This window comes from Muntiacus reevesi, chromosome 13 (genome assembly GCF_963930625.1).
Source record: "Muntiacus reevesi chromosome 13, mMunRee1.1, whole genome shotgun sequence".
Taxonomy (NCBI): domain Eukaryota; kingdom Metazoa; phylum Chordata; class Mammalia; order Artiodactyla; family Cervidae; genus Muntiacus; species Muntiacus reevesi.
In genome coordinates, this window is record NC_089261.1 from 68,723,857 (window position 1) to 68,732,170 (window position 8,314).

Here is an 8,314-nt window from a genome sequence, read left to right on the forward strand (position 1 = left end):
TATACCCTAAGAAAGAAGGATTTATTCTAGGGATGCAAGGATTCTTCAATATATGGAAATCAATTGATGTTATACACCACATTAACAAATTGAAGAATAAAAGTGAACGATCATCTCAGTAGATGCAGAAAAAGCTCTTGTCAAAATTCAACATCCATTTATGATAAAAAAATTAAAATTATAAAAAACTCAAGAAAGTGGATATAGAGGAAACTTACCTCAACATAATAAAGGTCATATATGTCAAACCCACAGCAAACATCACTCTCATTGGTGAAAATCTGAAAACATTTCCTCTAAGACCAGGAACACAACATGAGTGTCTACTCTCACCACTTTTATTCAACATAGTTTTTGAAGTCAAAAACTATGACTTACCATGACAATCAGAGAAGAAAATGAAATAGAAATAACTTAGATTGGAAAAGAAGTAAAGCTGCCACTTTTTTTTTTTTTTTGCAGGTGACACAATATGTATACATAGAAAATCCTAAACACCTTACCAGAAAGTTACTGGAACTTATCATAATTTTGGTAAAGTTGCAGGATGCAAAATTAATACATAGAAATCTCTTGCATTCCTATACACTAACAATGAAAGATCAGAAACAGAAATTAAGGAAACAATCCCATTTACCACGACATCAACAATTTAAAATTATATAGGGAGTAAACCTACCTAAAGAGGAAAAAGATCTTTACTCCAAAAGCTGTAAGATACCAAAGAAAGAAATCAAAGATGATGAAACAGATGGAGAGATATACCATGTTCTTGGATTGTAAGATCAATACTGTGAAAATAGTTATACTATTCAAATTAATCTACAGATTTAATGCATTCCCTATCAAATTCCCAAAGGCATTTTTCACACAATTAGAACAAAAAATTTTTAATTTGAATGGACACACAAAAATCCCAAATATCCAAAGTGATCTTGAGAAAAGAAAATGAACTGGAGTAATCAGATTCTCTAACTTCAGACTATACTAGAAATCTATAATCTTCAAAACAGAGTGGTACCGGCACAGGAATGGCAACACAGATGAATGCAACAGGTTAGAAAATCCAGAGATAAATCCAAGCACCTATTGTCACTTAATCTATGACAAAGTAGGCAAAAACTTACAATAGATAAAAGACAGCCTCTTTAATAAGTCGTGCTGGGTAAGCTCTTCAGCTACATGTAAAAATGTATAATTAGAACATTCTCTAATACCATACAAAAAATAAACTGAAAAATAGATTAAAATAAAACTTTAAAAATGGATTAAAGAGGTACATGTAAGGTTAGACGCTAAAATTCTTAGGGGGGAAGCATAAACAGACCAATCTCTGCTATAAATAGTGGAAGAGCTTTTTTCATCCATTTTTTAGAGACTCAAAGGCTTTTTGTACAATAGTGGAAGCCAGAAACCAAACAAAAAGACAATCCATAGAATTGGAGAAAATATTTGCAAATGAAGTGACCAAAAAGGGATTAATCTTCAAAATATACCAACAGTTCATTTCGATAACAACAATAAAAAAAATCAATAAAAAATGAGCAAACATAAATAGACATTTCTGCAAAGAAGACATACAGATGGCCAAAAAATACATGGAAAGATTCTCAACATCATAAATTATCAGAGAAATGAAAATAAAAAGTGCAATTAGGTATTACCTCACACTGGTTAGAATATCCACCATCAAAAAATCTACAAAGAATAGATGCTGGGGAGAGTGTGGAGAAAATGGAAACCCTTACAATGTTAGTGGGAATGTAAATTGATACAGCCACTATGGAGAACAGTATGGAGGTTCCTCTGAAAAACTAAACATAGAGCTATTATATGATCCTGCAATTCCATTCCTGGGCATCTAGCCAGAGAAAACCATATTTTGAGAAAAAAAGCAAAAAAAACATCCTGCACCCCAATGTTCATTGCAACACTATTTACAATAGTTAAGAAATATAAGTAATGTAAATGTCAATCAACAGAGGGATGGATAAAGAGGTGGCACATATATACAAGAGGATATTATTCAGCTATTAAAAAAATAAAGAAATAATGTCATTTGCAGCAACACTGATGGACCTAGAAATTATCATACTGGGTAAAGTAAGTCAGAAAGAAAAATACATGATATCACTTATACATGGAATCTAAAAAAGTAGTATATTATTTACAAAACAGAAATAGAGTCACAGATGTAGAACATAAACTTATGGTTACCAGGGTTGAAAGTTGGGAAGGGATAAATTGGGAGACTGGGGTTGAAATAAACACACCACTACATATAAAATAGATAGCTAACAAGTACCTACTGTCTAGCACAGGGATCTGTTCTCAATACTCTCTCATAACCTATATGAGAAAAGAATTTTAAAGAGAGTGTATGCATGTACATGTATAACTGATTCACTTTGCTCTACAGCAGACTGTAATACAACATTTTAAATCAATAAAAATTTAAAGAAATAAGAATCAGTGCATTGTAAACAATTCTGTCAAGGCAAATGGCAGAACAAGGTTTCTGTTTATGGAGATGGGGAAGACAAACAAAGCAGCTGCTCTCTGGGTCAGTGGGAATCCAAACCAAGTAGTTGCTTTTATGCATCTTACGTGTGAAATTTTGAATACTGCTTAGAAATCCAATGGTCTTTGAAGATGTCTGTGTGCTAAGTTTTAAGTTAAAATTCAATCTGTTAATTTTTCATCCTAAGAACTAGATGGAATATAAAATCATGAGACATAGAGGTTGTGTTTACAGTGAGTTGACTAGGATAGCAATCCATGACTGAGCCCTGGTCTTCTTTGACCTATGGAGTTCAGTAATGTAACAGGAGGGTTAGGAGAGAGTGACTCCTGGAGGCCACGTGAAGAAACCATCTAACAAGGCATGATGAACTCTGTCGAATGCTGATAGAGTAAGGAGGCTAAAAATTACCATTGGTTTTCACAGTCAAAAGGAGTGACCTGGAAGAGAGAATAGTGAGAGGAAATTTTCTTGCATTTGGTTCGAAGATAGAAAGAAATCAAATGAAGACAAACATTGACAATTCTTATAATAGGTTTTGCTGTAAAAAGAATAGTGACATTTAGCAATACCTAGAGAAGTCTGTGGTAATAGAATACTCATTGGAAGGATTGATGCTGAAGCCAAAACTCCAGTATTTTCATCACCTGATGCTGGGAAAGATTGAAGACTGAAGAAGAGGGTGTCCGAGGATGAGATGGCTGGATTCTATCACTGATGCAATGGACCTGAATTTGCCAAACTTAGGGAAATGTTGAGGGACAGGGAGGCCTGGTGTGCTGGAGTCTACAGGGTCAGGACACAACTGGGTGACTGAACAACAAGAGAAGTCTTCTATGGTAATGAGAGGGTATTTAAAATGCAGCTACAGCATGCTTGAATAATGATGGAAATGATCTAATTAAGGGCAAAAAAGTATGGGAGGGTGTCAAAAGACTGGGTAAATATAATAAAACTGAATGGAACACTCCTGGATCACAGAAGTTAGCAATCATAGATTTAAGTTTAAATTCAACAGCAGGGGTGTGCACATTTTTCCAATCATGTTGAACAAACAGTATAAAAGAGTTGTATTGAATCATGGAATCTGAGCATTCCTTACCTGCTGTTCTATTATAGACTTGGAGAAATAGCCTCAGGGAGAAAATGTCTAATAAAAACTAGATTTTCATTATTCACTGGAATTTCCTGAAGATTGTAAAATAGCAAGGGCAAACCTTGAAAGGATGCTATTATGATAAAGAAAAATGTTCTACATATAGACGGATTTATTCTTAATAATTGGAGAAGGAAATGGCAATCCACTCCAGTACTCTTGCCTGGAAAATCCCATGCATGGAGAAGCCTCATGCAAAGAATCGGCAAAGAATCCGACACAACTGAGTGACTAATTCTTAATATTCTTAATAATATGTACCTTTTATTTTCTATCTGTCTTTGAAAGTAATTTTGTGTTGGGTGATATTGACAGCATAATGGGAATATGTGACTAATCACTTCTTAATAAAATCTACTTTCTTTGAATAAGACTTAAAAAAAAAAGAAAAAGGAAAGAAGACACAAACAGCCAATCACAGGAATTAAAAAGACTAGAGTTACAATAAAGATTAAAATACTGTAAAGAAATACCAAGAAAAACAATATTATTGAAAATATATCTAAAATAAGCAGATTCTGAGAAAAATAACTTATAAGACTGATTTGAAAAAGACAAATAATCTAAGTATATGCTAATCATTGAGTCAGTAATTAAAATATGCATGTAATAAACGTGGGCCATTAGTAGTTTTACAAAACATTCAAGATACCAAATGTTTTGATCTTATATACATGTTTTAAATAGTTCAAGAGGAAAAAACACTTTCCAATTCCTCTTTTAAAGTCAAAACAACCTTGATGCCAGCATCAGGTTTATATGAGAAAGGAAAATCACAGGCTAGTTTCAGTAACAAAAAAAATTCAATAGGCCTGAATTAATACACAGCAGTAGATAAAAATCTAATTAACAAATGATCAAATTGTGTCTATCCCAGGAATCCAAAAATGGTTTAACATGTTAAAATCCGTAAAGATCATTCACCACATCAAATATTAATTACTTGCCAAACAAAATTTGACAAAAATGCAGCACTGCAAAAGATAAAAAAAAAAAAAAAAAGCAAATTAAAAGGGGTATCCTCTAATCTGATAAGAGGTTTCCACCAAAAGACTAAAGGAAACATAGTGAAATGGTTGGAAATTTCCTCTTAAAATCATGAACAAGTTAAGGGCATATAATCTTGCTACACTATTAAATATGGCATTGACAGTCTTTGCTAACATAGTAATATAAGAAGAAGAAATAAAAGTTGTCCACACTTAAAAGGAAGAAATAAAATTATTTTTCTCAAATTATACTTGTTTACAAAACTTACCCACAAATTTACAGACTATTAGAAACACAAATTTAGCAAGCTGTTTGGAGATACGATCAATAATAAAATATCATTATATTTCTTTATATACTAAGAAAACCAGATTTTAAGACTACTACAATATACAGCAGGAAAATATATTGTATACCTAAGAATAATTCTAATAAAGTTATGAAAACATTTTATCAAGAAAATTATAAAACTTTAGGAAAGTAGATCTAAACAAATGGGAAATAAGCATTTTAATTGCCAGTGGAATTCAATATCATGAAATTTATATTGTTACTCAAATTTATTGATAATTTTAGGTTTATTTCATCAAAATCCCTAGAATTTCTGTAGAATTTGACAGGATGATTCTAAAATTTTTGCATAAAAACAAATAACAAAGAAAACAGTCCTGAGCATAAAAATAATGTGGGGCCTTTGCATTACGCTTATTCAGATTTACTCTAAACCTGCTGTTGCTGCTGCTGCTGCTGCTGCTGCTAACTCTTAACCTACACTAATTGTAAAAATGTTATGTGACACAGGAGTATAAACACTGACCAGTGAAACACCAGACAACCCAGGGCCACACACAAGCTTATTTGGACGTTTGCTATACAGTACAGGGAGTATTTCTAATAACTGTGGAGAGATAGTCAATAAATGCTGCTGGGACAGTTAAAATGAAATTGGATTTCAACTTCACAACACATATGAATATAGTTATCAGATAGATTAAATTAGGATTTAATTGTGAAGGAAAACTTAAAACATTTAGAGCAAAAATAGGTAAACATCACTGTGGGAAAATTTGATCATCTTAATGAAATATTTCTTCAAGAGGCTAGAAAAAGTGCTACTACAAAAGTAAATAATGATAAATATGCTACATTAAAAATTAAGATAGGGAAACAGTGGAAACAATGATAGACTTTATTTTCTTGGGCACCAAAATCACTGCAGATGGTGACCACAGCCATGAAATTAAGAAACACTTGTTCCTTGGAAGAAAAGCTATGACAAACCTAGACAGCATAATAAAAAGCAGAGACATTATTTTGCCAAAAATTTCTGTCTAGTGAAAGCTGTGATTTTTCCAGTAGTCATTTGAGAGTTGGACCATAAAGAAAGCTGAGTACTGAAGAATTGATACTTTTGAAATATGGTATTGGAGAAGACTCTTGAGTGTCCCTTGGGTCACAAGGAGATCAAATCATTAAATTAAAAGACATTTGCTCCTTGGAAGAAAAGCTATGACCAAACTAGACAGCATATTAAAAAGCAGAGACATTATTTTGCCAACAAAGGTCCATCTAGTCAAAGCGATGGTTTTTCCAGTAGTCATGTATGGATGTGAGGATTGGACTATGAAGAAAGCTGAGTGTGGAAGAATTAATGCTTTTGAACATGTTAGAGAAAACTCATGAGAGTTTTCTCTTGAGAGTCCCTTGGACTGCAAGGAGATCAAACCAGTCAATCCTAAAGAAATAAGTCCTGAATATTAATTAGAAGGACTGATGCTGAAGCTTCAATACTTTGGCCATCAAGATCTTGATGCTGAGAAAGATTGAAGACAGAAGGAGAAAGGGATGGCAGAGGGTGAGATGGTTGGATGGCATCACTGACTCAGTGGGTATAAATTTGAGCAAGCTCTGGAAGATAGTGAAGGACAGGGAAGCCAGACATGCTGCAGTCTATGGGGTCCCAAAAAGTCAGACACAATTGAACAACAGTGATGAGTATTTTTACTGAATGACAAGGAAAGCAGAGATGTTATTATTTATTTACATTATAACCTAGATTTCCAAATATTAGGTATTTTTAACTTGCATGTTGAAAAAGATCTTTTCCTCATAGGGGGAAGTCTATGCAAAAATAGGAAGTCAAGAGATATCTGGAAAAACAAGCAAACTTGGCCTTTTAATACAGAGTGAGAAGCTCAAAGTTTAGCAAAGGTTTGCACTAGAACTTGCTGGACATAGCAAACACTCTATTCCAAAAACACAAGGCACCACTCTATACATGGACTTCTCCAGATGGTCAATACCAAAATCATATTGATTATATTCTTTGAGGAAGAGAAGCTCTATATAGTCAGTAAAAACAATACCTGAAGCTGACTGTGGCTCAGACCATTGACTCCTTATTGCAAAATTCAGGCTTAAGTTGGTCAATGTAGGGAAAACCAGTAGGCCTGTCAGGTATGACCTAAATCAAATCTCTTATACAGTAGAGGTAAGAAATGCTTTCAAGGGTTTAGACACGGTAGACAAAGTGCCTGAAGAACCACGGAGAGAGGTTTGTAACAGTGTACAAATGGCAGTGACCAAAATCATCCCAAAGAAAAGAAAAGAAATGTCAGAAGGCACAGTGGTTGTCTGAGGAAGCTTTACAAATAGCTAAGAAAGGAGAAAAGCAATATGCAAGTGAGAAAGGGAAAGATACATCCTCCTGAATGCAGAGTTCCAGAGAAGAGCAAGGAGAGATAAGAAAACTTTCTTAAGTGAACAATGCAGGAAAACAGAGGAAAATGATAGAATGGGAAACACTAAAGATCTCCTCAAGAAAATTGGTGATATCAAGGGGACATTTCATGCATGGATGGTCACAATGAAGCACAGAAATGCTACATAGCTAACAGAAGCAGAGGAGATTAAGAAGAGGTGACAAGAATACACAGAAGAGGGCTTACAGTTCAATATAGCAGAGGAGAAGGATGTATGCTCATCTCCTGTGAGAGCACCAAAATCACAACTAGCTGTAGAGCAGCCTTCAACAGGAGGACACTGGAACCCACCAGAAAAAGATATCCCATGTCCAAGACAAAGAAGAAGCCACAGTGAGATGGTGGAAGGGGTGCAATCATGATAAAATCAAATCCTACACCTTCTGGGTGAGTGACCCACAAACTGGGGAACAATAATTTCAAAGAAGTTCTCCCACTGTTGTGAAGGTTCTGAATCCCATGACAGGCTTCCCAACCTGGAGATCCAAAAGTGTATTAGGAATCCCCATGGAATCTGACCTTGAAGGCTGTGGGATTTGATTATAGGACTTCTGCAGGACTGGGAGGAACAGAGACTCCAGTCTTGGAGGGCAAAAACAAAATGAAAGGACCGGTGGCCCCACAGGAGACTGAACCACAACTACCTACTAGTATTGGAAGGACTCCTGTGGAGGTGCGGGTCAGCAGACGCTCATCACAGGGGTGGGGGCACTGGCAGCAGCAGTCCTGGAAGGTCCCCTTTGGCATAAACTCGCTCAGAGTTTACCATTAACTCCACCATAGAACACTTAGGACCACAGGGCTGAATTGCTTCAGGCCAAACAACTAACAGAGGGAGGAGGGATTGCAACCTCACCTATCAGCAGATAATTGGATTGAAGCTTT